General features: G+C 36.5%; 1 long non-coding RNA gene across 1 annotated transcript; it reads left to right on the plus strand.

Moving 5' to 3' along the window:
• Positions 1 to 96: 96 nt before the first annotated feature.
• Positions 97 to 12,756, plus strand: LOC131007110 (uncharacterized). Its single transcript, XR_009095911.1, has 5 exons — positions 97 to 635; positions 2,355 to 2,433; positions 9,902 to 10,122; positions 11,842 to 11,920; positions 12,506 to 12,756. It is a non-coding gene; the product is annotated as an uncharacterized LOC131007110 (long non-coding RNA).
• The last annotated feature ends 4,961 nt before the right edge of the window (positions 12,757 to 17,717 follow it).

Genomic DNA, 17,717 nt, shown 5'->3' on the forward strand with positions numbered 1-17,717 from the left:
AACTTAAGATTTAAGATGATTCACGCCGGATTGAGAAAAAGAATTTATTTTAATTCCAACAAAAATGATTTACAAAAACATTTGTAAATTTAGTTATTAAATTTATATGCATTGCATATTTATTTAATTTAGCAATCAAAGCATTTTCACGAGCTTTTATTTAAGCAAACACTGAAGAATTATTACAGTTTTCATAGTACAACCTGGAAGACTTTTTATTTTATTTTATCTTATTTTATTTTATTTTTTTTTCCTACACCTACTCCCACCACTAACTCCTCTACTGCAGCACATCACCAACTTTCCTACTGCAATACACCCACTACACCTACTCCTTTACAGGCAATCAAATCATTACATATCTTAGCAAATCTTATCCCAAATTTTAGCAGATCTTATGCAGGATCTTTACAGCTCCTTGCAGGATCTTTACAGCTCCCCAAGACTCCTCTGTTGTTTCAAAGATATACAACAGCCAAGCTCTCTCTCACTTATTCCACCAAAATATTTTCGTAAGGCCCCTTCACCAAATTTCTCAACCTGCAGCAAGCTTCTTTCTACAGCAATAAGAATCTAAGTTCTTTTCCTCTTGATTGTGCAGTAACAACTCCCTAGCAAAGCAAAGAGCTTCAAAGGTTCAATTTTTTTTTAAAAACCATACACTGCATATCTCTCTCTCAAATTCTTTACTCTGCTGAGCTTTTCATCTAAATTATTCATAGCATACAACTCCAGTAAAACCAACACATTCACAAGCATATATGTATGTACATTATATATATATACATCAGAGCATGATTATTTTTTTAAATAAGAGAAGAAAGAAGAATAGAAATATTTTGAAACATGTCGATAATTGAAGTTTTAAACTTTGTTCTTGTCTGTCGGATCTGAGTGTTTGGAACGTTGAGTCGGGTTGCTGTTTTTGGGTGTGAGTCGAGTCGGGGTGGTGGCTGGACTAGGCTGAGATTTCGCAGAGGGAGGCCGTGGCGCGGCGGCCCTGCCGCTGTCGTCCGGCCACGGACGGAGGGAGAGCAGGGTTGAGCGGAGGACGGCGGCAGCTCATTGCTGTTGTACTTCCGGCGCACAATGAGAGAGAGAGAGGCCGAGGGAGGCGGCTGCGTTCCGTCGTCGCCGAGGAGGAGAGAGAACATGGGGGGTACAGAGGGAGATGAGGCGATGATTTATTGCCGCTGCTTCGCCGCCTGTCAGTTGGGTGCGCGTCGCCTGTGCGTGCCGGGGTGTGAGAGAGAGGGAGACGTGAACGGGAGAGGCGAGGACGACCGGAGGTGGCCGCGGCAGCCTTCGCCGCTGCAGTCACAGAGCCGAGCGTCGTCAGCGGCTGTCGCTGTTGCTCTGGCAAGCTTCGGCGGCGGCGGCAGCGGAATTCCGAGGGAGAGGGAGGAACGGGCAATTGAGAGAGAGCCGAGGATGGCGCGGCTCGTCGCCGCTGCTCCTCCGGCGAGCTTACTTCTGGAAGAGGGAGAGAGAGACCGAGTTCTTGGCGTGCGTGTGTGTGTGTTCTTCCATCTGAGTGCTGCTGCGTTTGTGTTTGTGTGTGTGTGCGTTTGTGGTTGTGTGTGTGTGCGTGTGCGTCTGAAGGGGGAGAAAAGGGTGAGTGTTTGGGCTAGGGCTTAGTTTGGGGTTGTTGGGCTTGGGTTGGGCTTAGAGGTTTGGGCTTGAGGGACTTGGGCCGAGTATTGGGCCTATTTTTAAATAGTTTTGGGCTGCGATTTTTTTTAAAAGCTTGGGCCGATTTTTTTTAATTTTATTTAGCTGGGCCCGATTCATTTTATTCAGTTTGGGCCATTCCTATTTTATTGAGTTGGGCCTCATCTTTTAAATTTATATGGACTATTATTTATTTAAGCATGGGCTCTATTTCATCTATATAAATGGCTTCCCTATTTTATTTAATTAGACTATTAATTAGTTTGATTAATTATTTTTAAAGACTTTGGATTACCTTCAATTAATTAAATTGGGCTTTCTTATTTTTAATTAATTGAACTATTACTAGTTTGATTAATTTATTTAAAGGATAATTTTCATAATAATATCATATTATTATTATGTGCATATTTTAAGTAATTACTTATCATATGCTAAGCATGACATGACATTTCATTTGCATCATGAAATAAAAAGTATTTATGATTTAATTGGTTTTATTTATAATTCCAATTATTAAAGAAAGATGAGTAAGAATATTGTTGGTGTTCTTAACTCAAGAGAAATGTTTTTAATTATTTATTCATTAAAAACCCGGCTAAGTGAATCATAGAATGTTAAGCACTACAACATGACTTAAGATTAGATTCAAGGAGACCTATTAAGAATAGAATTTCTTGTAGGCTTTGTGGACCAAGGGGATTAGCACTGTTTTCCCAAGACAGGTTATGTGATTATGATCTTCAGGCTTTGCCTATCCAGGTGGGCATTATTTTATTATTACGTATATAGAGATCCCCTGCGTGACGTAGGCCTCATATGCGAATATATATGCATGATATGTTTTGACTATTTATTCAGTTCTTATAAAATGCTTATATGTTCAATGCCCTTTATGAAAATGAAAATGTTATGAAAATGAAATGTTTATGAAATGATTGACTGCCAAAATGTTTATGTTTTTATATGTATCCTATCTGTGTTGGTTCGCCAACTTTAAAGGAAATCCAATTGGGATCCTATGCTAGACAAAGGTCGCTAGCTAGGGTTAACGTGTACACTTATGGAGACCGCGAGTCGCTTGCGACCGGTCTTGGCGTCCGTGGTAAGGAGGCCTCCTTCCCGGCGCGTGACAGAAAGGAACAGATATGGATCATATGAAGGAAAATGATCGGCCGATCGACTTTATGAAAATGAAAGAAATATTTTAGTAAGCGCAGGACTTTCAAGAAAACCCCTGTGTGTTACTGTTGGCAGTTCAATTTATATATGTATGCATGTTGTATTTTCGGCTATGCCCACTGAGTATTTTTATACTCAGCCCTGCATGTATTTCTAAATGTGCAGGTTGAGCAGTTGATGGAATGGAATGATGTTGAGCGGGTGTTCCTTTGACATTTCAAGAAATGTAACCTTGAGTATACATCTTCATATGTATATCTCACACGTTTTCCGCTGCAAAACACTTTGATTAGGATAACTCTATGTTATGAAGTTGTGACACGTGTTATTGGGTAACCCACCTTAATCAGTTCTCCTTTATGTGTATGTGTTATAAGTATCCAAATGATCATATATGATCCTAGCTTTTTATTTATGAGTGACATTTCCATATACTTTAATGTTAAGAAATTGTCCATTTCCATTTCTTATTGTTCACCCCAAGTCATAACCCCTGTTAACCCGTCATTGGGATAGTGGGCTGTGACAGAGTGGTATCAGAGCGGTTCGTTCGCTCTGGCCCTAGAAACCTTATTCTAAAGAGTCGAGTCTAGTTTGATTCTTTAGACTACTTACACGGGTTCATATGGCACCGCTCAACACTCCATTGCATCGTGCTCAATCAAGGAAAGAAGGTAACTGCAGTTTCAACGTTTTAAAGATGTTAATGTTCTAAAATGCTTCATGAATATGTTTATGTGAAGAGCATGTTATGATGAAATGTTGAATGTTTTGCCTTTCATGGCATATTTTCGCAATCTATGATGTTATGATCAGACGAATGATACAAAAATTGACATATGTTTTTCCGGAGAACATAGATTGCTATAAGTTGCATGATCACAATTTTAAAAGAACATGGACTACTAGATTAGTAGGATATCTCTACAATTTAGATTCTTAAGGTGATGAGGTAGAAGAATGAAAGAGAACTTAGAGCATTTCAGCTCCCTTAAGAAAATGATGGTTCTTTTGAACTACAAAGGGGAATGAAAAGATATGTACGAGGTAAAGGAAAAGCACATAATGACGATACAAGACAAATTCAAGGTAAACGTTGCATCAAAGGTTGAACCATAGTCTCTACGTTCAAATGTTCAAGTACGACGGAATATCAAATCGACTTTTGCTACAGGATAGATTTTATGAATAGAGTATTTTGCCTATGTACGTATGTCTGTGTGTATATGTCTTAAGAGAGGTTTGGGGTTTGAGATCAATAGGATAGGGAACCTTAAGATAAGTTTAATTGTCATAATGAACTTATGTTTTGTTATGTATAGTATGTTCATGGCCCTTCAAGTTCGGGACGATGTTTCTCGTGTGACTGGGAGGTGATGATGTTGGACCTGGCCAGTCCACATGATCCAAATCTCAGTAGACGTCTTTTGGGTTGAAAACCCATGTGTTTCAACTTTCGGTTGAAAAGCCAGATGGGTTCTTACTCGAGGTCATTTTGTTCGACCTAGTAGTTAATCATTTCATACCCTCTGGTCATTCTTTTGATTCTCTTGAACAATTTCTACAACACCTTGTTTTGATGTTGTGTTGAGTTTGAGCCTTGCAACTCGTGAGTTGTCATAATAGATCCCCTTGTTTGATAAGACCAAGAAATGTTAGTCTACCGATGTAGTATACTACCCAAACTATGACTTCATATAATTGTGTCTCATTGTGATTGGTTGAGATTAGTTTTTGTCCTATAAATGATATCGACCACTCATTATGATAGAAATTCAGAGTTCAAGCTAAGACCGTAATATAGTGTTCGAGTACGAGGACTTAAAGTTAATTGGTCTATGATAGTTTTAAGATAGATTCATAGGAAAGTGTTATGCATGTGATAGGTAACAAGAAATGGGTTGATGACCATTTTGGTATTTGAAAACTAGGATACCCCATAGATGAGCCCTAGGAATGAGGTAGGAGTAATGAACCGCCACAAAAGAACGAGGGAACTTATTCTCAAGTAAATCTCGTGTATATAAATTGGAATTGAGAATCCAATTGATATGAGGAGAGACCCGAATCTATTCTAGATTGGAAAGTTAAAGTACTAAGGAATAAGTCGATACCCTTAGTAATAGTTCTTTGGAAGCACTATGATCAAGAAAAGGCGATGTGGGAACTCGATTCTAGCATGAATGAGAAGTACCCAGAATTATTTTCTGTGGTACAAATTTCGTGACGAAATTTCTTTTAAAGTGGATAGTATGTCATACCCGACTTTTAATCCCTGATTAAGGGCTTAATTATTAATAATTAGGATTCGGCATCCATTTATAATAAAAACTGGTTTGATTTATCTGATGTGATTTAATCATTATATATGTGTTTTAATGTGCTTAGTTAAAGGAAAATTTTTATAAATGTGGTGCATAAGTTTTAATTGGTGAGTTAAGTGTATTTATATGAGCCACATGAATTTTAAATTATGCATGAAGTCATGAATTTTATCTAAATTTGATAGTACATGTAACACTCCGTACTTTTCACTATGTTGTGAGATAGTGTCTTAACACTATTGAGAGTACTGAGATGTCAGAGAGATTGATTGTCCTATTAAGAAAATAGGAATAATGAGTTGGAAATAGAGTCGAGAAAGAAAGAGTGAAAAAAAAAAAAAAAAAAAAAAAAAACGGTCGGAGAGACGTCTAGTTTGTCTGTGTTTACCGACTGCTTTGACGTGATATTATGTGAAATTACGTGACTGATTGATTATGTGAGTTTTGTTACGTATGTCATTGTGAGCAAGTTATTATGATTTTTATTTGATAACCTTAGCACTTGGAATTTTAATTAAGTTTTCAAAGCAAGTGCAATTTATTTTTACCGAGAAATCGAAGAATGTCGGTTTATGAAAATTTTTCCAAACAAAATATTTTCAAATTATTTTTCCTATGATGAGGAATATTATAATTGAGTGAGTGCACTAATATTGGTGCCATATTTATTTTAAATATTGGTCACAATAGTTTTGTGTTATAGCATTGCATTAATTAGTAATTAGTCTTTTATGATTTTATTAATGTAGCTTAACACATGATTTATTCTAGACTACACAACCTTACACACACATGATTATTTTAATCTAATAAGCATGTGATTAATTTCCTTAGCCTTACTTGAAGTGGACGTGTGGTATGAAGATGAAGGGAAGGGATTAGTGTATAGGTTTAGGGGGGGACAACTATTAAATGGTGAATAGTGTTTGGTCTCCAATCATCCTTCCTAAGCAAGACAAATTCACTTCATTTTCCTCATTTTCTTCACCATTCGGCCACTCTCAATTTCTCTCCCTCTCTTCCGATTTTGCTCCGAAAGATCACCATAGATGAATCACCAAAGCTTCCAAGTTCACATCAAGATCAAATCCTCCACCAAATCAACATAAACACCTTTCAATTCTTGAAGATTTCAAGAGGACCGTGGGGTTTGGTTTGAAGAGTGAGAAAGGAAAACTTTAATCTTTGTTTAATCTTGGGTAAGTGATTCTTATTTTTATAGATCTAGATTGTATGATGTTATATGTGAGTATATGATTATGATTGAGCAGGAAAATCACCCAACTTATTTCTATGAAATTTTCGAAAATTAGGGGCTTGAAACCCTACGAAATTTTGTTGTTTGTTTTCTTGAATTGGCTTGAGTTATATGATGATTGATTATTATTGAGTTAATATATATGAATACTTGATGATTAGCCATGAGATATAGATTTTTCTATTAGGTTAGTTTACCTAAAATTGGGATGTTGAGATCCTATGGATCAATTGATGTATTGATGATGGATTTGAGTTTATGAGATGATTTAGATGATTAATGATGGATGAGATTGAAGCCTGAGGTTGAGAGGTGAAAAATGAAAAGTGTTAGTTTGAGGAAGAAAATGACATACATGTGTATCTATATATGATCTTGTTTTATGATGTTGATTTGTGCTAATTGGTAACCTATGATGTTAGATCTATGACTTGATCAATAGGTTATACATGATTAGTGATATTTTCAAAAGAGTTTAGTTTAATAAAAAATTATGACTTTTTGCCTAAGTGTTATTTAAGTGATTTTGGCTTAAGATATATGTATTTGAGCATGATATTAGTGTATAATTATGTTTGAGTAAGTCTTTTGTTGGCTAAGAAAATTTTTGACTTAGTTTAGTTTATATGAGTTTTTGAGTTTTCATATTTTGAGAAGTCGATGATTGATAAAATGAGGTTTAATTGCTTTATGACCATTATGTGAAAGTTTGTCATGTTTTATTAAGAGTTTTATGATGATACATGAAGTTTCATTAGAGTTTAGTACATGATAAAAGGGAATCTATATGTGTATAATGATTTATATGATGAATGAGATCATGTTTGAATAATTGAGTAATTTTGTGCATGAAAATGAAAAGAGAATTTTAATGATGCGTTCATTGAAACGTTTTACTAGAGATTTGAGGTTATGATGTAAGAAGAGAGTCAAGATTTGAGTATGATGAGCATTATAATGTGCCTGAATGTTTGTGAGTATTATATGTGTTTAAAATGAGCTTTGATGAGTTTCCTTGAAGGAATGTTGAGTTGAGTATTTTAAGAGTTTGAGATGAGATTGTGGTGAATTTCGTAGGCCTACTGACCTACTGTGATCGACGGTTTTTCAATGTTAAAAAGCTTTGAAAATTTTATACCAAGTCTCTGCATGAGTATTGAGAACATCGGTAAAATTTCAAATGATTTGGACTTCGTTTACTATTTTTATAAAATACAAAACCGAAACTGCACATTACTACCGAGAGTTTCAGAGAGCAGGGAAAAGAGTCATTCATTTCAGTAGCTTCCTGTGTGATCTAGCTTTCCAAAATTTTATGGTATTAACCTTATTGTGTTATCTAGATATCCACAAAATTTGAGCCCAGTTTGACAACATTTACTATTTTTCAAAAATCCAAGTTTTCGATTGCTCAAAACTGCCGAATATGATAGACTGTAGTAAAACAGTCATATCTCCTACAATACTTGGAGTTTTTGACTCTAATTTTTTTTTTTATATGAAAATAGACTCGAAGACCTTTCTTTTGGTATGAGTCTCGAGTCCAGGAGGTGTCGAAGTAAGAACAGGATAGATTTGGAAGTTGAGTCAGTGTAAAAACAGAACATGTTTTGATAATGTTTGATTGTGTTGTCTATGTGTTGAATGAGATTAGACGAGCCTTATATGAGAGATAAATCGAGACTTAGTACCATGATTTTCTTGAAACCTATCCTTGAACTTAAGGATTTGAGATGAGTGGAGAGTTTATATAGAGATGAGTAAAGAGATAGAATAGGAGATAGAACATGAGTTAAGGCTTTATGAGTATGGATTTTAAAAGGATTAAAATGTTTTAAATCAATTCTTTTTTAATGGAGTTTAAAATGCTTATTTAAGTCATTTATAAATGAATAATGAGAAATGCGTAAAGAAGTTCGTAAATGAATCGCGGCATGAGATTTTCAATTCCCCTAGTAAATTAGGGAGATATTATGAAGGAACAAGCAATGAACGAGACTCTCACCACCGAGTCACTACAACAATTGGAGAAGGAAAAAGTTCACGCACAAACAAGATATGTACACCACCTCAAGATGGAGGTAAAGAAAAAGGAAATGGAAGGAAAGCACTAGAACTAAACTTAAGGTATAACCCAACCCCAAGGCTAGTAGGCTCAAGTTAAGAGAGTAAATGCTTTAGCTAAAGTGCCAGAAGCTACAACAAGAATAAAGTTGGAACGCCACCACAATGGAAATTTAGAAACCCCATTAAATAATCATTTGGAAATAAGAAAATGAGTTTACATGGCAGAAAGAGTGCCATTAATCTTTAAGTGAAAGTTACCAAGATAATGAGAAAAGTCTGATGTTAGAATTTCCTAGTCAAATCTGAGAAGGTGACTTAGGACGAAGGAAACAATTAAGGTAGTTCACCACTTTACTAAGATGAAGTGGGTGAAAGAATGTTGTTAGGTCCTGAACTGGTCCAACAGATGATTGAGAAAGTCGACCACATCAAGCAAAGAATCAAATAAACTCAATATAGACAAAAGTCTTACGCCGATAAACGCCGATCGGAATTAGAATTTAATGTTCGGGATCGAGTTTCCTCAAAGTCTCTCCCTCAAAGGGAGTTATACGTTTCGAAAAGAGGGGCAAGTTACGACCCCGTTATATAGGACCTTTTGAGATCCTAGACAAGTTAGGCCTTTGTAGCCTATAAGTTGGCTCTGCCACCAAGCATTGTGGATGTATACAATACGTATAACACCTCGCAATTAAGAAAGCATGTGATTAAATAAGATAAAGTAGTCCTAGCCAGGACCTAAGTTGTGATGAGAAATCAGTCCAGATACTTGATCGCAAGATTCAAGTTTTACGAGGCAATAATATTGTTCTCGTCATGTAGTGGAACCATCACAAGATGGAAAAGGCCACAAAAGAGATGAATGAAACGAATGACTAGTATCACAAGATAGAATACCAGATATGCAATTCCGAGGACGGAATTTTTATAAGGAGGAAGGAATGTAATACCCCGTTTCCCTGAGTTAAATTTAGAATTTATTTTGAACTTAAGATTTAAGATGATTCACGCCGGATTGAGAAAAAGAATTTATTTTAATTCCAACAAAAATGATTTACAAAAACATTTGTAAATTTAGTTATTAAATTTATATGCATTGCATATTTATTTAATTTAGCAATCAAAGCATTTTCACGAGCTTTTATTTAAGCAAACACTGAAGAATTATTACAGTTTTCATAGTACAACCTGGAAGACTTTTTATTTTATTTTATCTTATTTTATTTTATTTTTTTTTCCTACACCTACTCCCACCACTAACTCCTCTACTGCAGCACATCACCAACTTTCCTACTGCAATACACCCACTACACCTACTCCTTTACAGGCAATCAAATCATTACATATCTTAGCAAATCTTATCCCAAATTTTAGCAGATCTTATGCAGGATCTTTACAGCTCCTTGCAGGATCTTTACAGCTCCCCAAGACTCCTCTGTTGTTTCAAAGATATACAACAGCCAAGCTCTCTCTCACTTATTCCACCAAAATATTTTCGTAAGGCCCCTTCACCAAATTTCTCAACCTGCAGCAAGCTTCTTTCTACAGCAATAAGAATCTAAGTTCTTTTCCTCTTGATTGTGCAGTAACAACTCCCTAGCAAAGCAAAGAGCTTCAAAGGTTCAATTTTTTTTTAAAAACCATACACTGCATATCTCTCTCTCAAATTCTTTACTCTGCTGAGCTTTTCATCTAAATTATTCATAGCATACAACTCCAGTAAAACCAACACATTCACAAGCATATATGTATGTACATTATATATATATACATCAGAGCATGATTATTTTTTTAAATAAGAGAAGAAAGAAGAATAGAAATATTTTGAAACATGTCGATAATTGAAGTTTTAAACTTTGTTCTTGTCTGTCGGATCTGAGTGTTTGGAACGTTGAGTCGGGTTGCTGTTTTTGGGTGTGAGTCGAGTCGGGGTGGTGGCTGGACTAGGCTGAGATTTCGCAGAGGGAGGCCGTGGCGCGGCGGCCCTGCCGCTGTCGTCCGGCCACGGACGGAGGGAGAGCAGGGTTGAGCGGAGGACGGCGGCAGCTCATTGCTGTTGTACTTCCGGCGCACAATGAGAGAGAGAGAGGCCGAGGGAGGCGGCTGCGTTCCGTCGTCGCCGAGGAGGAGAGAGAACATGGGGGGTACAGAGGGAGATGAGGCGATGATTTATTGCCGCTGCTTCGCCGCCTGTCAGTTGGGTGCGCGTCGCCTGTGCGTGCCGGGGTGTGAGAGAGAGGGAGACGTGAACGGGAGAGGCGAGGACGACCGGAGGTGGCCGCGGCAGCCTTCGCCGCTGCAGTCACAGAGCCGAGCGTCGTCAGCGGCTGTCGCTGTTGCTCTGGCAAGCTTCGGCGGCGGCGGCAGCGGAATTCCGAGGGAGAGGGAGGAACGGGCAATTGAGAGAGAGCCGAGGATGGCGCGGCTCGTCGCCGCTGCTCCTCCGGCGAGCTTACTTCTGGAAGAGGGAGAGAGAGACCGAGTTCTTGGCGTGCGTGTGTGTGTGTTCTTCCATCTGAGTGCTGCTGCGTTTGTGTTTGTGTGTGTGTGCGTTTGTGGTTGTGTGTGTGTGCGTGTGCGTCTGAAGGGGGAGAAAAGGGTGAGTGTTTGGGCTAGGGCTTAGTTTGGGGTTGTTGGGCTTGGGTTGGGCTTAGAGGTTTGGGCTTGAGGGACTTGGGCCGAGTATTGGGCCTATTTTTAAATAGTTTTGGGCTGCGATTTTTTTTAAAAGCTTGGGCCGATTTTTTTTAATTTTATTTAGCTGGGCCCGATTCATTTTATTCAGTTTGGGCCATTCCTATTTTATTGAGTTGGGCCTCATCTTTTAAATTTATATGGACTATTATTTATTTAAGCATGGGCTCTATTTCATCTATATAAATGGCTTCCCTATTTTATTTAATTAGACTATTAATTAGTTTGATTAATTATTTTTAAAGACTTTGGATTGCCTTCAATTAATTAAATTGGGCTTTCTTATTTTTAATTAATTGAACTATTACTAGTTTGATTAATTTATTTAAAGGATAATTTTCATAATAATATCATATTATTATTATGTGCATATTTTAAGTAATTACTTATCATATGCTAAGCATGACATGACATTTCATTTGCATCATGAAATAAAAAGTATTTATGATTTAATTGGTTTTATTTATAATTCCAATTATTAAAGAAAGATGAGTAAGAATATTGTTGGTGTTCTTAACTCAAGAGAAATGTTTTTAATTATTTATTCATTAAAAACCCGGCTAAGTGAATCATAGAATGTTAAGCACTACAACATGACTTAAGATTAGATTCAAGGAGACCTATTAAGAATAGAATTTCTTGTAGGCTTTGTGGACCAAGGGGATTAGCACTGTTTTCCCAAGACAGGTTATGTGATTATGATCTTCAGGCTTTGCCTATCCAGGTGGGCATTATTTTATTATTACGTATATAGAGATCCCCTGCGTGACGTAGGCCTCATATGCGAATATATATGCATGATATGTTTTGACTATTTATTCAGTTCTTATAAAATGCTTATATGTTCAATGCCCTTTATGAAAATGAAAATGTTATGAAAATGAAATGTTTATGAAATGATTGACTGCCAAAATGTTTATGTTTTTATATGTATCCTATCTGTGTTGGTTCGCCAACTTTAAAGGAAATCCAATTGGGATCCTATGCTAGACAAAGGTCGCTAGCTAGGGTTAACGTGTACACTTATGGAGACCGCGAGTCGCTTGCGACCGGTCTTGGCGTCCGTGGTAAGGAGGCCTCCTTCCCGGCGCGTGACAGAAAGGAACAGATATGGATCATATGAAGGAAAATGATCGGCCGATCGACTTTATGAAAATGAAAGAAATATTTTAGTAAGCGCAGGACTTTCAAGAAAACCCCTGTGTGTTACTGTTGGCAGTTCAATTTATATATGTATGCATGTTGTATTTTCGGCTATGCCCACTGAGTATTTTTATACTCAGCCCTGCATGTATTTCTAAATGTGCAGGTTGAGCAGTTGATGGAATGGAATGATGTTGAGCGGGTGTTCCTTTGACATTTCAAGAAATGTAACCTTGAGTATACATCTTCATATGTATATCTCACACGTTTTCCGCTGCAAAACACTTTGATTAGGATAACTCTATGTTATGAAGTTGTGACACGTGTTATTGGGTAACCCACCTTAATCAGTTCTCCTTTATGTGTATGTGTTATAAGTATCCAAATGATCATATATGATCCTAGCTTTTTATTTATGAGTGACATTTCCATATACTTTAATGTTAAGAAATTGTCCATTTCCATTTCTTATTGTTCACCCCAAGTCATAACCCCTGTTAACCCGTCATTGGGATAGTGGGCTGTGACAAGTTCTGTATGCCAATTGTCGAACAGCGGCAGTGCACTTTTGGATCGGGGAGAAGCTTAAGCGGCCAATAGCATCCGGACGTTGTTGGAAGTAAGGATCGACTTCTAGCGCATTGACAATGCGTAGAAACAACTCCCGGCTCATGCGAAATCGACGGCGAAAGAATTGTGGCCCATAAACAGGCTCGACAGAAAAATAATCGCGATGGAGGCGCTCGGCTCCACCTTCACGGTCACGACGAACCACTGTCCGCTTCTTCCTCGGGCGTGGTGGAGGTGGATCGAAACGATATGAACTTGCCAATGTCATAAAATTCACAGCACATCTCATAAAAAATAAATCGGGGGCTTGAGTAGGATCGGGAAGAGGAGGAAGTTGTGTGGGATCAACATGAACTTCTTCGTCGGATGAAGAATTATTGTTGGAAGAATTGGTGGATGAAGGCATTTTCTTTAAGAATTGAAGAGAAAATGAGTAGTTTGATGTAGTGTTTGTGATTGAGGAAGGGGATATATATAGGTGAAAAAGAAAAAAAAAGAAAAAAAAAATTGGCCGAGAAGACCGTTGGCTTCAACGGTCAAATGACCGTTTAATTTTATTTTTTTTTAATTCGATTTTTTTTTTATTACGGAAATGGGCGCGTGTTTTTCACCCATTTCCTTCGCTCCAGCCATGCCCCGAGTGCGTTCAATCGCCCCCCTCCCTTCGCTCTCGGGTGCAGCAACGGCGCTGGGTGCGATAGGCCGGGTTCGATCCGGCCTTCGCACCCAGCGTTGGTGATGCTCTAAGAGAGAGAGAAATCTAAGCTACATAAATTCTACGTATATAAGCTAATTAGAACCATTCACCCAAAAACGATTTCAAAATCACTTGCTTCTGGTATCATATTCGGGTGAGGCAAGATCTTGTTTATTTAATTAGAGCAATCGCTTTCTTGAAAGAAATTTTTGCTAATAAAGAAATAATTAATTGACAACAAACAAATTTTGTTGCGAGGCTAATGTTGAGAACAAAGGCTGGTTGCTTGCTTTTAGATGTGATTGACTCTTGCAAAAATTAATTAGCCAAAAACAAGGGACCGATAACTGCATCTCTCAAAGCATTGAAGCAACAATAAATATTTGTTCGCCGCCTTTGACTATAACCAGCAGCAGCAGCTGCTCACCGGTGTAGGAGGAAATGGACCAGATTTGCGGCAGGCGAGCAGATCTGTTGTCGCAACCGGATGAGGCGACGTGACGATGATTCGCAATCGGAGGAGACGGCGCAAGGGACGATGATGAAGAAGTTGGTGGAGAGAGAGTTGCAGCCGGAGGAGGCGGCGCGACGGCGATTCGTAGCCGGAGGAAACGACGTGAGGGAGGAAGAAGAACAAGATAGTGGAGAGAGATTAGAATGTTAGTTACGATAAGAAAAATAAAGAGGAGGTGAGTGGATAATTTTTAAATTTTTATTATTATGGGTAATTTTGTACTTTTAGGTAAAAACTGGCCAATTTTTAAAATTTTTATTTAATAGGCTAATTTTTAAATTTACTATATTAAATAGGCTAATTAGAGTATATTAACTCAATAAAATATATGGATGAGTTTTCGTAGTACTGTGTCCTTAGGTAGTATGTACTATCCAATCTATACCACACATTTTGTACACGTGACGCATTAACATTGTGACACGTGGCAAGGAGTTTCCAAAGCTTTTCAAGACAAAATCTTCGCAGACTAATTTGATACATTAACTCTATTTATATATTCTTCCCATTACTAGTATTTTGCCCGTGCGATGCACGGGTATTATATTTTTTTAGATATTATAATTTTTATTTTTTTCTTAAAAAAAATTATTATATTTTTTATTTTATATTAGTATTAAATCTATATATATTATATAAAAATAATGTGATTGTGATGAGTTAATATTATTTTTTGAAGTGGTATAAATTTAGGAATATATCTTTGTAAGTGACATGAAATCACCAATCATATACTATATCAATAGTTTGAAGTGAAATTGTCTAAAAAAAGTTTAAAGTGAAATTAACTAAACGATGAGTTGCGATCATATTTATTAAGCTTCACTATTATGTACACATCATTTATTTTATACACTTATTTTAAAATTTAATAATAATTATGCAAACAATAATTTATTATTGAAATCCATAAAATTAAACATATTTTGTTGTTGATTTTATCATAGCCATTAAAAATAATGTATTTACAATTTTTTCAATGAACACATGATCTGCTTTTATATATAAATGTAGCTTTCTGATTAGACGGTTGCACTCGCGTTCAAACTCTGACCCGCGCTCAAATACAAACCCGCTTCCTGATTCGAACCTTGTAAATGACACTATTCAGTTATACAAATGACACTGTCTGTAATTGACTCTATTCGGTTATACAAATGACACCACGTATAATTGACATTATAATATTGTAAATGACACTTCCTGTCATTGACATCATAAAATTGTAAATGACACTATAATGTTTCAAAATGTTATAGTGTAGTTTGTATAACTGAATAATGTCAATTATAGGCAGTGATATTTGTATAACTGAATAGTATCATTTACATGATTTGAATCAAAATGCAGGTTAAAGTCTGAGTGCGGGTGTAACCCGATTCTACAGTGCACCCAATAGAACCTAAGTTTTTGTGTTCTGTTTAATTGTTTACCTATTTTAATCAACGAAAAATTAGTGTTGTTGATTATTTTGTTTCAAAATCTAAACAATTTAACAATTATCATCTAATTTCATGAAGAAAATGCATACTACCTAAAAAAAATACTCTATCTTAACTATTTTTTTTTCCATGTCAACGTTTTCAATTTTAGGGTGAAATTGATTTTTTATTTTTTTTAATCTTTTAACCTATATAAATAATTAAATATTTTTTAATTTTATTTATGTCTCAGTGAACATATTTTCAACTAACTTCCTATCCATATAATCATTTTACACGAAAACAATTTTTTATATATTTTGACGATAATTATTAAGTTTAGAATAAATTAATGTGGTTTAAGAACCTAATGTTATAAGTGTATTATATGAGAGATTATTTTTTACCAAAAAAATATCATTATACTTTTGTAGTCTTGATTCTCATGAAATCCAATATTTTAAGATAAATATAAATGCTAATTCAATTGAGCATTTATATTGAAAATGAGAACAAATTATAGTCGTAATTTAATAGATCAGAAATAGAACTTGCTAGTATAAATAAAAATCAGCATTAATTATGTAAATAAATGTTGAAATTAATATTGAATTGTGTAAATTAATTAATTAATTAAGGTTAAAATTAATGCTACACTTTGGGCGGGAAAATAGTATAGGCATATTGGTTCCACTTTTATATATATATAGATTATTGTCTCACTTACCATTTCAAATTGTTCCATTATTATTGTCTAATTTCCATAAAAGGTAATCCTAGGGGTGAGCATCAGGTCTAACCTGGATCGACTCGGTAGGACCGAAGGCACGGAAATTTCATAAAAATGGATCAACCCAGATAAAAAAAAATGAGGGCCGAACCTGGACCGGACCAGGACCGAACTTCAGGCTCGGTGGTCCGGGTTCAACCGGTGCTCAATTTTCAGCTTATGTTTTGCCTTGTTTTAGACCATATTTTCAACTTTAAATCATAAAAAAAAATTCTACACACACATTTTTTGGTCTCAAATATTCTCAATCCACAACCCCAACAAAAACATAAATTTAAATCAATACATTACAAAATAATCCAAGCACAACAAGTTCATAAAAACAAATGTAAAATCTTCAAATTCACTCCAAAGTTGTATTGGTGTCCATCATTTGTACTTGGCTTTGTTGTGTTCCGACACTCGTTCCTTAAGTTTGAGTCACACTCTTCTCACTCTTGTCGTTGATGGAAAGGTTCCTGAAACCTACATAATAAGATAATAAGATTCAAGTTAATCAAATATTTAATAACACGAGTAATACACACACACACACACACACACACACACACACACACATATATATATATATATATATATATATACACATACATATATATATACATGGGTTAATTACATCAAAATACACGAACTTTAGCCACTTTTCCATAAAATTGAACTCCGACAGTCCGGAAGTTGACATGTCTTTAAACATGCCACGCGTATGTAACACGTCATTACTAAATCGACGTGGCAGTACGAAAACGTCATCGTTTTGATAGTGGTTGTCAAAAAACTGCGTTTCGCTGTAGGAGGACGTCGTTTAGGGCACAATCTCAAATTAAAGCCTCAATTTAGGGCATTAGAGAGAACAACGTCACTTGCACAGCGAGAATCTGAATCAAGCTGGCGTCGGCTGCGTGGACCGCCGACGGAGGTTCCGGGATGAGGTGGTGGAACTTATCGGCATCTTGCGGTCCCTTTTCGATTAGGTAATCAAGATCTTCGCTGGCTTTCGCGAACACTACTGAGACCGAATCACTGCTGGTGACGTGCAATTCAGGCAAATTAGGGCTTGAAGATGAAGGATATAAGAAGTTTTCGATGAAATGAGAGAAGTAGTTGAGGACTTGGGAGAAAGAGCGTTTGACATCGGGAATGATTGTGTTGATGAAGTGATCAGCGGAACAGGGGAATCCGTAGAAAATGAGGCGGCGGACTGGGAGGAAGTTGAGCCAGAGCATGTCGAAAAAGGTAAACAACAACGAGAGATCCGCCGCGGCAACTAGTGGCGGTCCTCGAGCCTTGAAAATGTTATATATACCGGAACCTTGAATTTTATTTTTAATCTTTGTCATCTCTAAAGCCTAAATTTAGCGTCACTTCTCTATTGGAACTCTAATTTTG

Source organism: Salvia miltiorrhiza, chromosome 1 (genome assembly GCF_028751815.1).
Source record: "Salvia miltiorrhiza cultivar Shanhuang (shh) chromosome 1, IMPLAD_Smil_shh, whole genome shotgun sequence".
Lineage (NCBI taxonomy): Eukaryota > Viridiplantae > Streptophyta > Magnoliopsida > Lamiales > Lamiaceae > Salvia > Salvia miltiorrhiza.